The sequence below is a fragment of the Rhinopithecus bieti genome, unplaced genomic scaffold (genome assembly GCF_001698545.2).
Source record: "Rhinopithecus bieti isolate Rb0 unplaced genomic scaffold, ASM169854v2 scaffold_78620, whole genome shotgun sequence".
In the NCBI taxonomy this organism is placed as follows: domain Eukaryota; kingdom Metazoa; phylum Chordata; class Mammalia; order Primates; family Cercopithecidae; genus Rhinopithecus; species Rhinopithecus bieti.
Window position 1 is genome coordinate 620,812 of NW_016829908.1, and position 12,355 is coordinate 633,166.

The 12,355-nt window shown below is 42.6% G+C and overlaps 1 pseudogene; it reads right to left on the bottom strand.

Moving 5' to 3' along the window:
* Window positions 1–366: 366 nt before the first annotated feature.
* Window positions 367–1,191, bottom strand: LOC108524167 (keratinocyte-associated transmembrane protein 2 pseudogene; annotated as a pseudogene).
* Between the last annotated feature and the right edge of the window lie 11,164 nt (window positions 1,192–12,355).

Genomic DNA, 12,355 nt, shown 5'->3' on the forward strand with positions numbered 1-12,355 from the left:
ATAAAATTACATAATAAGCAAACTCAAACAAATCACCCAGGACTTTAAAAAAATTAATTTAATTGCCGGGCGCGGTTTTGGCTCAGCCTGTAATCCCCAGCACTTTGGGAGGCCGAGACGGGCGGATCACGGAGGTCAGGAGATCACCATCCTGGGCTAACACGGTGGGAAAACCCCGTCTCTACTAAAAAAACAAAAAACTAAAAGCCCGGGCGAGGTGGCGGGCGGGCCTGTAGTCCCAAGCTACTCCGGGAGCTGAGGCAGGAGAAAAAATGGCGGGAACCCCGGTAAGGCGGGAGCTTGCAGTGAGCTTGAGATCCGGGCCCCACTGCACCTCCAGTCCGGGCGACAGAGCGAGACTCCGCCTCAAAAAAAAAAAAAAAAAAAATATATTATATATATATAATTATTGGTAATCTTCAAAGAAGACATTGCCTCATTAACATTGTGATCTAGGCAATGGTATTCCACTGTTTTGAAACAAAGGTCATCACGCCATTTCCTGCTTTGAACCAGAAGAAAAATCTTCCTTTTGTTGTGATATGTAATGTAGACAATAGCAATGCAAAAAGCAAAATTAATAAGATGAAAAAAGAAATGGCTGTCTTCCTCTTCTATATTTGAGGATGGCATCTTAAAAGATTTCACTGACTGTTCAATTTCTGTGTAATCCCTGTTTTCTTCCAAGGTGTCATCAGACTCGTCGTCATCCCTGGGGTCCGTGGTCCAGCCATAGTCTGGTTCTCCGTAATCACCACTGTCCAGAGTGTCTTTGGCTGTGGATGGAGAACTGTTCAGCATGAGAAGATCCCCCTTCTCTATGCTAGGATCTTCATTGTTATCAGCTTCCTCTTGAGACAGAGGTGTAGGGGAGGGATGAGCAGCCACAGATGCTCCTCCACTTTTCGCAGTACTGGTTGTAGGAGGGAGGGTGGTACTGACTTGGGAAATAGAAGGTTTGGTTTGTTTTTCATGTGTTAAAGCATTCACATTTGGGGTAGAAATATCTGAGTTAAGTACAGTTTGGCTCAGTGAATCAGTCCGTGATACAACACTGGATAGAGTGGCAGACACGAGCAGGAGCGCCAAGACCAGCGGCCGCACCAGCCCTACAAGGGCTTGGATGGCCGATCTGGGCAGCAGTTTTGCTTGTGAGGGCTTCCTCATCCTCCTCAGGGCAGAAGCGACCATAATGGACTCTTCTTTTCTTTCTTTCTTTTTTTTTTTTTAGATGTATCCTCACCCTATTGCCCAAGCAGGAGTGCAGTAGCATGATCTTGGCTCACTGCAACCTCTGCCTCCTGGGTTCAAGCAATTCTCCTGCCTCAGCCTCCCAAATAGCGGGGATTACAGGTGTGTGCAACCATGCCCACCTAATTTTTGCATTTTTAGTAGAGACAGGGTTTCATCATTTTGGCCAGGCTACTCTTGAACTCCTGACCTCAGGAGATCCTTCTGCCTTGGCCTCCCAAAGTGCTAGAATTACAGGCGTAAGCCACCACACCCAGCCCCAAGCTTCTTAAAAGTGTTGTTTTTGGCTGGATGTGGTGGTTCACACCTATAATCCCAGCACTTAACAGAGGCCAAAGTGAGAGGATTTCTTGAGCCTAGGAGTTTGAGACCAGCCTGGGCAACATAATGAGACTCGTCTCTACAAAAAAATGTTAAAATTAGTTAGCTGTGGTGGTGCATGCCTGTAGTCCCAGCCGTTTAGGAGATTGAGGTGGGAGGATCACTTAAGCCTGGGAGGTTGAGGCTGCAGCAAGCTATGATTGTGCCACTGCACTCCTGCCTGAATGCAGTGACAGTAAGATCCTGTCTCAGAAAAAAAGAAAAAAGAATATGATCAGTCTCATATTCCTTACCTTCCAGTCACTTCTCAAACTACTTCAGTCTTCATCATTTGCTGTTAGTTAACGAGTTAATGAGGTCAATAAGTTTAATTAATTAAACCATTTAGTTAACAAGGTAAAATATTTGCGGGGTAGCCACTATGTGCCAGGTACTGTTCTAGGCTTTGAGCAGTGACAAAATTGGCAGAAACTCTTGCTGAGTGGAATTTGTAATCTAGTGACGAGACAATGAACAAAATAATCAGTAAAATATCCAGCATGTTAGAAAATAATAAGTGCTATGGAGAAGAACCAATCAAGGAAGGGAGATGGGGAGTGCTGGAAGGGAGTGTGGGGTTAGATCTTGAAAGGTTGGTCGTCTGAAACACACAGGAATGGGAAAAAAAAAAGGAGAGTGGTCAAGGAAGGTCTCACTGCGAAGATGACGTTTGAGCAAAGAAGGTGAGTTAGTGAGCCCTTGGCAGAGGGAACAACAAGGGTAAGAACCCTCACATGAAAGTGTCTGGAATGTCCAAGGAACTGCAAAGACCAATATCACTGGAGTCAATAGGAATATGGGGTACAGTGATAAGAGATGGGGTTGGAGAGGTGACGGGGGACTGTTGCTTAGAGCCTTACATGCCATTCTAAAGATTTTGGCTTTTGGCTGGGTGCGGTGGCTCACGCCCGTAATCCCAGCACTTTGGGAGGCCGAGGAGGGTGGATCTCTTGAGGTCAAGAATTTGAGACCAGCCTGGCCAACATGGTGAAACCCCGTCTCTACTAAAAATACAAAAAAATTAGCCAGGCATGGTGGCACATGCCTGTAATGCCAACTACTTGGGGAGGCCAAGGAAAGAGAATCGCTTGAACCTGGGAAGCAGAGGTTGCAGTGAGCTGAGATTGCACCACTGCACTCCAGCCTGGGTGACAAAGCGAGACTCTGTCTCAAGAAAACACAACAACAATAGATTTTGGCTTTTGTTCTGAATGATTTCACTCCAAATGATTTGGGGTATTATTAAAGAGTTTTTGAGCCAGGAAGTGATATGACCTTATTTAGCATTCTAAAGAGATCCCTCTGGCTCCTCCGAGGGAAGCCAGCTAAGAGATTCTTGCAATTATTCAGAGATGATGGTAGCTTGGATATGGCACTTGCTGGAGAACTGTTCCAGTTCTGAATATATTTTGAAGATAGAGGTAACAGACGATTGCTATAAATTAGATGTGGTATAGAATGAAGAGGGGAGTCAAGGATAATTCCAAGGTTTTTGGCCTAAGCCACCGAAAAGGTAGAGTTGTCATCGACTGAGATGAGCAAGATTGCATGAGGACCAAGTTTTAGAGGAAAGATCAGGAATTTGTTTTGGGGCAAACCAAGTTTGAAAGATCTTTTGGACATTTAAGTGAAAATATCTAGTATACAGTTAAATATATGTCAGGAGATCAGTAGAGAGGTCAGGGTTGGAGATAAACATTTGCAAGTAAATATATAGATCACAGTTAAAAGTCATGTGACTAGATGACAGCACAAAGGGAATGGCTGAGATAGAGAAGTGTACATAGGTTCTGAGTCCTGGGTACTCCAATTTTAAGAAGCCCCAAAAATTAGGAGAGAGTCTGAAAAAGCAGCAGCCCATGAGACAGAAGGGAAACAAAAAAACCAAGATCTATGATGTCATGAAAGCCAGTTAAGGAAAGTGCTCAGAGGAGGAGGAAGCAAACAACGGGGTTAAATAGAGCCAGGTGTGGTGGCCCACGCCTGTAATCCCAGTACTTTGGGAGGCTAAGGCAAGAGGATCATTTGAGTGTAGGAGTCTGAGACCAGTTTATTGTCCCTGAGCAACATACGGAGACCCCATCTCTACGCCTGTGGTACCAGCTACCTGGGAGGATGAGGTGGGAGGAGCGGTTGAGGCTGCTATGAGCCATGAGTGTGCCACTGCACTCCAGCTTTGGCAACAGAGTGAGACCCTGTTTCAATCAATCAATCAATCAATGCTAGTAATAGGACCAGTAAGATGAGGACTAAGAATTGACCATTGAATTTAGCATCTTGTGGATCACTGGTGACCTTGACAAGAACAGTTCTGGTGGAATGGTGGGTACAGAGCTTGATTAGAGTGTATTGAAGACACAATGAGAGAAGAAGGATCAGAGACAGAGAAGATAGAAAAATTTTGAGGAGGTTTTGCACGAAAGGCAACAGAAAAACTACATTCTATTTGAGAAAACCAAAGGCAATTGTTCTTTCTGATTTTGATTTTCTGTTATCTTTGACACTGTACGCTCCCTTCCCCTTGGCTTTCAAGACTTCCACCCGCCAATATCTGCACCTTTGTGCCTAAGGACTTTTGAATCCTGCAGGCACCAAAGGAAATGCTCAGAAATTACCACCCCTAGGAGCAGCCCTCCATCAATGGGTGATGGGAATTGGTGGATAAATATCACAGCTCCTGTAGGGATAATTCTGAGGCTCATGGTTTTATATCACACCAAGCCAGTGGTAGCTAGGCTCGAGGACACACCCTCTATTAGTTGCCTTTACTTCTTTGTCCCATTTCTTCACTTCCCAGATGGTTTCCTTGTGCATCCCAAATAAATTACTTGCACTCGAATTCTTGTTTCAAAATCTGATTCTTGGGGAAGCAGATTTAAATTAATTTAAATCTTAATTTAATTTAAATTAAATTAAGACACTGTGTATTTAGATTTAATCTAAAACTTACTAAAGCTCAAATGCACCATGCTACACAATAAATACTTACTTTCAGTTTATAATTAGCATATTTGCAATTAAAGGCCCCTTCTTAAATAATTTTGGGGAAATGCAACCAGGTCTTTAGAAAACGGAAAGACTGAGAAAGCTTCCTTTTGCAAGTAATTCCTAGCCTTCTTTTCTTTTTCTACCTGTGATAAATAAGAAATATGTATTTGATCTTTGTCCCCAGTTCCTGACATGGAACTTCTAAAACCCTTGGAACTTCCCGAACGATAGGGGCGATAGTGTTACTATAGGTTGGCAGATATGAGCAGGGCATGAGAGGCCTCCCTACCCTCCACCCAACCAGGAACATCAGGTGCCCATCAGATGATGGTCATGCAGTTGATAACTTTCTCTCTAAATAATCGTTTATTAGCCAGTGCCAGGGAAAGGCAGTCTCCCAATAAATAGGAAACACCTGAAACTAGTGACTAGCTGCTTCCAGGTGAGATCTCAGAAGTTGGGTGGGTGGGCTCAAGCATGCACATTAAGAGGCAAAACGGTGGTGTTTAAACCCTCGACTGGTAAGGGAAAAATGCTTCAAATGAGCATGGACACAATGTCAGTAAACACAGGATCAGTGCATGCGGTCCCTCCCTAGTGCTGGCAGGCCATTGTGCATGCGGACAGCCCACCCCAAGGGAAGAATCAGGGGAGAAGGACGCAACCCTCTGGAAGCGTGTCATTGTATAAGACCCCAGGCCAAAGGTCTAACAGGGCATGGTGTTTGACTCTCTCACTTCTCCCACTTGGCCCTCTTCCAAATGTACTTTACTTTCTTTCATCCCTGCCTAAAACTTTTTAATAAACTTTTACTCCTCCTCTAAAACTTGTCTTGGTCTTTCACTCTGCCTTATGCCACCTGGGTCAAATTCTTTCTTCTGAGAAGGCAAGAATTGAGATTACTATCTACCTGTATGAATTCGCCACCAGTAACATGCTTTGGTGCTGCATGACTTAGACATGTTCCCTAGTGGTAAAAATAAGAGCATTTTTTGTTATTCATAATAAGTCTTTTCCAACCATACTAAGGTGACTTTTGGGGAACCCCTCAATAGCTTCAGGATAGGGGCTGATTGCCAGAGCAACTAACCTTGTGAAAGTTTCAGCCCCCGCTCAGGACTTCTGGGGAGGAGAGAGAGAGATGCTGGAGACAGAGTCCTGTCACTGATGACCAGTGATTTATCAACCATGCCTACATAGTGGAACTGCCATAAAACCCCCTAAATGACAAAGTTTGAAGAGCTTCTGAGTTGGTGAACACATGAAGGTGCTGGGAGGGTGGTGTGCACACAGGGCATGGAAGCTTTGTGCCCCTGCCTCCATACCCTTCCTTATGCCTCTTCCATTTGGCTGTTCCTGATTTGAAGTCTTTATAATAAATTGGTAATTGTAAGTAAAATACTTTCCTGAGTTCGGTGGCCATTCTAGCAAATTACTGAATCTGAGGAAGGGGTTGTGGAAAACCCCGACTTATGCGTGATTGGTGATGATGATGAAAAGAATAAAACTCTGGAAAATATTTGAAGAGATTTATTCTGAGCCAAATCTGAGGACCAGGACCCATGACATAGCCCCAGGGAGGTCCTGAGAACACGTGCCAGAGGTGGTCAGACTATAGCTTGATTTTATATGTTTTAGGGAGTGTAAAACATCAATCAATACATGTAAGATGTACACTGGTTTGGTCTGGAAAGGCGGGGCAACTTGTAGGGAGAGGGATATCCTAGGTCATAGGTAGATTCAAGATTGTCTGATTGGCAATTGGTTGAAAAAGCTAAGTTATTATCTAAAGACCTGGAATCAGGATGGGTGCAGTGGCTCATGCCTGTAATCCTAGCACTTTGGAAGGCCGAGGTGGGCGGATCACCTGAGGTCAAGAGTTGGAGACCAGCCTGACCAACATGGAGAAACCCCATCTCAACTAAGAATACGAAATTGGCCAGTGGTGGCACATGCCTGTAATCCCAGCTACTGGGGAGACTGAGGCAGGAGAATCGCTTGAACCCGGGAGGCGGAGGTTGCGGTGAGCCAAGATCGTGCCATTGCACTCCAGCCTGGGCAACAAGAGTGAAATCCATCTAAAAAAAAAAAAAAAAAAAAAATACCTGGAATCTATAGAAAGGAGTATCTGGGTTAAGATAAGTGGTTGTGGAGAACAAGGTTTTTGTCATGTAGAGGAAGCCTCCAGGTAGCAGGCTTCAGAGAGAATAGATTGTACATGTTTTTTTGTCAGACTTGAAAAGGTGCCAGACTCTTAGTTAATTCTCTCCTGGATCAGGGAAAAGACCTGGAAAGGGGGAGAGGATTCTCTACAGAAAGTAGATTTTCCCCACAATAGACAGCTTTGCAGGGCCATTTCAAAATATGTCAAAGAAATATATTTGGGGGTAAAATACTTTGATTCCTTTCAAGGTTAGCTATCTGTCATGTTGGTATCTTATTGCTACAAAGAGTCTATTTTGTCAGTCTTTAGGTCTCTGTTTTAATGTTAATATTGGTCAGTTGTGCCTGAATTCCAAAGGGAGGAGGGTATAATGAGGTATGTTTACTCCCCTCCTTTTCCATCATAGCCTGATCTAGTTTTTCAGGTTAACTATGGAATGACTTTGGGTGAGAGGAGGGGTCTATTCAGTTTGTTGGGGTACTTAGAATTTTATTTTTGGTAACCTGGGAACTTGCAACTGGCATCTGAAGTCTTGTGGTACTGAGCCTTTAACTTGTGAGATCGGATGCTAACTCCATGTAAATAGTGTCAGGTAACTGCAGGTAACTTCTCTGCCCATGCCAACTGGGTGTCCTACAGTTAAGTTGAACTGTAGGAAACCCAATTGATGTGGGCAGAGAATTGGAGAATTGTTTGGTATGGAAAATTCCTACACATTTGATATTGGAAATGTGAGTAGAAACAGTAGAGAACTACCAAAACTAAATTATTTTAAAAGTACATTTTTTCGTGCATTTTGATGGCATTAGCACACTATGAGTATTGCTGAATATGAGGCTGAGAGCAAAAGTCTGATTTCATACCAGGTATGTCAAATTTTGCATCTGTAATCTCTAATCAAATAAAGTCTAGGAAATTATTAATTACATAGTAATACTTAGGGCTCATAAGTGATTTTCCCTTTAAAATACTTTGTGAATGTTAATTATGCAACCTAGAATCTATAAGGTAGACAGATTACTTTATGGTCAGAGTAGTTATTTAACTTCTCTTGAGAGAACGATTTCTCCCAATACAACACACTCAATTACTGTTAAAATATGAAACTTCTTTATAAGTAGATGAGGATTACTGAATACTCCCTCTTTAATGTAGCTGAAGATATACTTTCCTTTTTCTACTGCTATAGAACCTTAAAATGTTACACTGTACTTGCAAAATTACTTGAGAGGCTGAGAATGGCGGCTCAAACCTGTAACCCCAGCACTGTCCAGGTGGGAGGATTGCTTGAGCCTAGGAAATTGAGACTAGTCTGGGCAAGACCAGCCAGGGTAACATAGCAAGACCCTGTCTCTGCAAAAAAAAAAAAAAAAAAAAAAAAAAAAAAAAAAAAAAAAGCAAAAAAGAAAACCATCAGCTGGGTGCAGTGGCATGTGCTTCTAGTCCCAGGTACTTGGGGGGCTGAAGTGGGAGGATCACTTTATCCCAGGAGGTAGAGGTTGCAGTAAGCCGAGATTGCACCACTGCCCTCCAGCCTGGGTGACAGAGCAAGACTCCATCTCAAGAAAATAAAAATAGAAATAAATAAAATAAATAAAAATTACTTGAGAGACAGCCCATTAAAGTTGTAGAGAATCTTGCACCAGGAGTTAGTTCTTGATATTTTATCACCTCTGTGTCTCAGTGTCTCAGTTTTGGTGTCTTTTGAGAAAAGAAAGCTCGTTTGGAGCTGCTGCTTATCACTCTTCTCAGAATACCTCTTTCTTTGCCCACATAAGAATACCTTTTTCTTTACCTACATCTTAAGACGTTGATATTCACCATGGCTAATTCCAGTTTTCTTCATCTCTCATTTCAAACTCTCTTCCTTGGAGGAAATTTTTATTTGGAAGAGATAGACATAATGTTTGCTAGGTTCTGAATACTGACCTAAACACTTTACAAACAGACTGTTTTCATTTTTATGATGTTATGAGGTAGGTACTCTTATTATCCTCATTTTATAGACTAGGAAACTGAGGCACAGAGAGGTTAATCATTTGTCCAAGTAACCAGTAAGTGGAAAGATCAGGACTTGGACTCAGTCTGTCTCTAGAGGACATTCGCTTCATCACCTCACTATGCTTATCTTGTCTTTTTCGCAATGTAGATTGTGCCTAATCTTTGGAGAATCTGAAACCTGTCAGTGAAGCCCATCTGCCTCTCCTGAGCATGGAATCCATATATTAAAGTGCTTAACATGTATTTCCATCTCTTTGTCCAGCAAATTCTCGATAGCACAACTGAGTTCATTTTTCCTCCCATGAATAGCCTGTACTTCTGTTTTAGAAAATGGCATCACCAGCCGGTCAGTGAAAGAGTTACAATTCTGGGAGTTATCTTCGGCTCTTCATTTCCTCCTTAACTTTTACCTACGTCTGTGTTGCCTATCCTGTCAATTGTATTTCCTACAGATGTCTTGAATTTGGCTTTCTATGCCTATTGTCATCTATCTTTATCATTTCTTTCCTGAATGACCAAGTAGCAGGGGTTCCAGTTTGTGCATAAACCATGCCCAGCATTGTGCTTCATACATAGTTGGTTACATCTGATGAACTGATAAAGAAGCCCCTCTGTCTTAGTCTATTTTGTGTTGCTAAAGTAGAATACTTGGCACTGGGTAATTTATAAAGAACAGAGATTTATTTCTTATAGTCCTGAAGGCTGGGAAGTCCAAAGGCAAGGGCCTTCTTGCTGCATCATCCCATGGTGAAAAGTAGAAGGAGAAAGAGAGCATGAAAGAGAGAGAGAGAACTAAGTCATCTTTTCATCAGGAACTGTATTAGTCCATCCTCACACTGCTATAAAGACTGGATAATTTATGAAGAAACAAGGTTTAATTGACTCACAGTTCCCCAGACTTAACAGGAATGATGACTGAGAGGCCTCAGGAAACTTACAGTCATGGTGGAAAGGAAGGGGGAAGCAAGTACATGCTTCACATGACAGCAATGTGGGTCTGAGTTCACAAGGCCCCAGCATTCAGAGTTGGGGATGTGTAAGGCAAGGCAAGAGAGGCAGCCAGACTTGGCAATGACTTCATATCACATACTAACTAACCATAGGCAGTGGACACCTAGGTAACTCTTCCCAGGATACCTTCTTGAAATTATGAAGGGAAGAACTGACTAAAATAAATAAGCCCTCCCCACTGACCTTTAAAGGACCTAACAGTGGAAGAATTCCAACTGGACCACAGTTCTTGAGACCTACCTGCAGATCAAAACACAAATGAAAGTTTTGCAGCTCTTGGCTATTGCAGAGGTCCAGGGGAAGGGATGATGTTTGCCAGGGAGACAAAATTGGAAGAATTCAGGATACATTATGAAGGAAGAGAGGCAAATCATGTGGAGTGACCGGATGTGGCGGTTAGATTAAAGGTGACTTTTTTTTTTTTTTTTGAGACAGCTCTGTTGCCTAGGCTAGAGTGTAGTGGCATGATCTCAGCTCACTGCAACCTCTGCCTCCTAGATTCAAACGAATCTTCTGCCTTAGCCTCCAAGTATCTGGGATTACAAGTACGTACCACTATGCCCGGCTAATTTTTGTGTTTTTAATAGAGACGGGATTTCCCCATGTTGGCCAGGCTGGTCTCAAACTCCTGACCTCCAGTGATCCACCCAGCTCACCCTCCCAAAGTGCTGGGATTACAGGCGTGAGCCACTGTGCCCGGCCAAAGGTGACTTTTAACTTGGAGTTGGCTTAAGCAATTGGATGAATGATAGTAGTATGCACTGACCTGGCGAAGACTGAAGGAGGAAGAGGTTTAGGGACAGAAATCAAAGTTCTGCCCGGGAACAGTTAAAGTGATAGGAAAGAGCTTGGAAAATCAGCAGTCTTCTTGTCAAATTTTATGTGTGTGTGTCTTCCCTGCCAGCAAGCGGGTAATATTTGGTTAATGATGCTCCATGAACTGAAGTCACTTTCAGAGAAATGCTTTAAATGGCAGTGATGAGCTAAAGTCCATCAGGAAAACCTACTAAGCAAACCGTCCCAGAGCACTAGGAAAGGCACCATGATACATAGACAGATACAGCATGTTAGATAAGAATTACATCTCCACACTGGTGAATGGTTTTTCACTTAAGAGATGAGCAAGGATGGGATTGGCTGCCCCTCTGGGGACCTAGAGCACATGTCATGTAGTGCTGCTCTGATTTTTTTCTTTTTATTCCATAAACCTTAAGGACAATTAACTTGCCCTCTACGATGTAAAATAATCAAATCATTCACATTAATTTATTATTTCTAAAAGTTTTTGAAGAAGGTTTTCAGAAATTGACTTCTTACATACGCCAAATTACTTTTGTTAGTTAATTAGAATATATTTTAAAGCATAATTATTTTCTTTTTTTTTTTTTCTTTTGAGATGGAGATTCACTTTGTTGCCCAGGCTGGAGTGCAATGGTGCAGTCTTGGCTCTCTGCAACCTCTGCCTCCCGGGTTCAAGTGATTCTCCTGCTTCAGCCTCCCTAGTAGCTGGGATTACAGGCGCCTGTCACCGCACCTGGCTAATTTTTGTATTTTTAGTAGAGATGATGTTTCGCCGTGTTGGCCAGGCTGGTCTCCAACTCCTGACATCAGGTGTCCACCTACCTTGGCCTCCCAAAGTGCTATGATTATAGGCATGAGCCACCACGCCTGGCCTAAAGTGTAATTCTTATATATTCTATTTTTTTTACATTTGCTTAGGGTCCTTTTACTCAAAATAGTTACAATTTAGAAGTTATCTATATTATCTTATCCACATTTATTGCCAACACAGGCAAATTAAATTTCAGGAATCTCAGACAATTCTTACCATTAAGTACTTAATCATGTTTTGCGAAAACCGGGCAAGTTGTATTTTGTCTTTTTAATGGTGAAAGGTAAAAGAAAGAATGAAACACGCTATTGTGGGCCTTTGCCTACGTTCCCATTGTAATTCTGATTTTTGGGGGATTCATGGAGTAAAGTCCAATCTATTTACAATTAGTTAAACAATTTTGCAGGCTCTTTCTGTCAATTTTTAAAATCCCCGCCTGGGGCCCGGTGCGGCGGCTCACGCCTGTAATCCCAGCACTTTGGGAGGCCGAGGCAAGTGGATCATGAGGTCAGGAGATTGAGACCATCCTGTCTAACACGGTGAAACCTTGTCTCTACTGAAAAATACAAAAAATTAGCCAGGCATGGTGGTGGGCACCCGTAGTCCCAGCTACTTGGGAGGCTGAGGCAAGAGAATGGCGTGAACCTGGGAGGCGGAGCTTGCAGTGAGCCGAGATCGCGCCACTGCACTCCAGCCTGGGCGACAGAGCGCGACTCCGTCTCAAAAAAGAAAAAAAAAAAAAAAAAAAAAATCCCCGCCTGGGGATTTTAGGCTTTTCCTCATTTGTATACAGTTGACCCTTGAGCAACATGGATTTGAACTGCACAGGTTCACTTGTACATGGATTATTTTCAGTAAATATAGGAAAATCTTTGGAGATTTGTGATAATTTGGAAAAATCTTGCTTTTCTTCTTGCCTACTTTATCATAAGAATACAACATATATATAACATATAGCATACAAAATC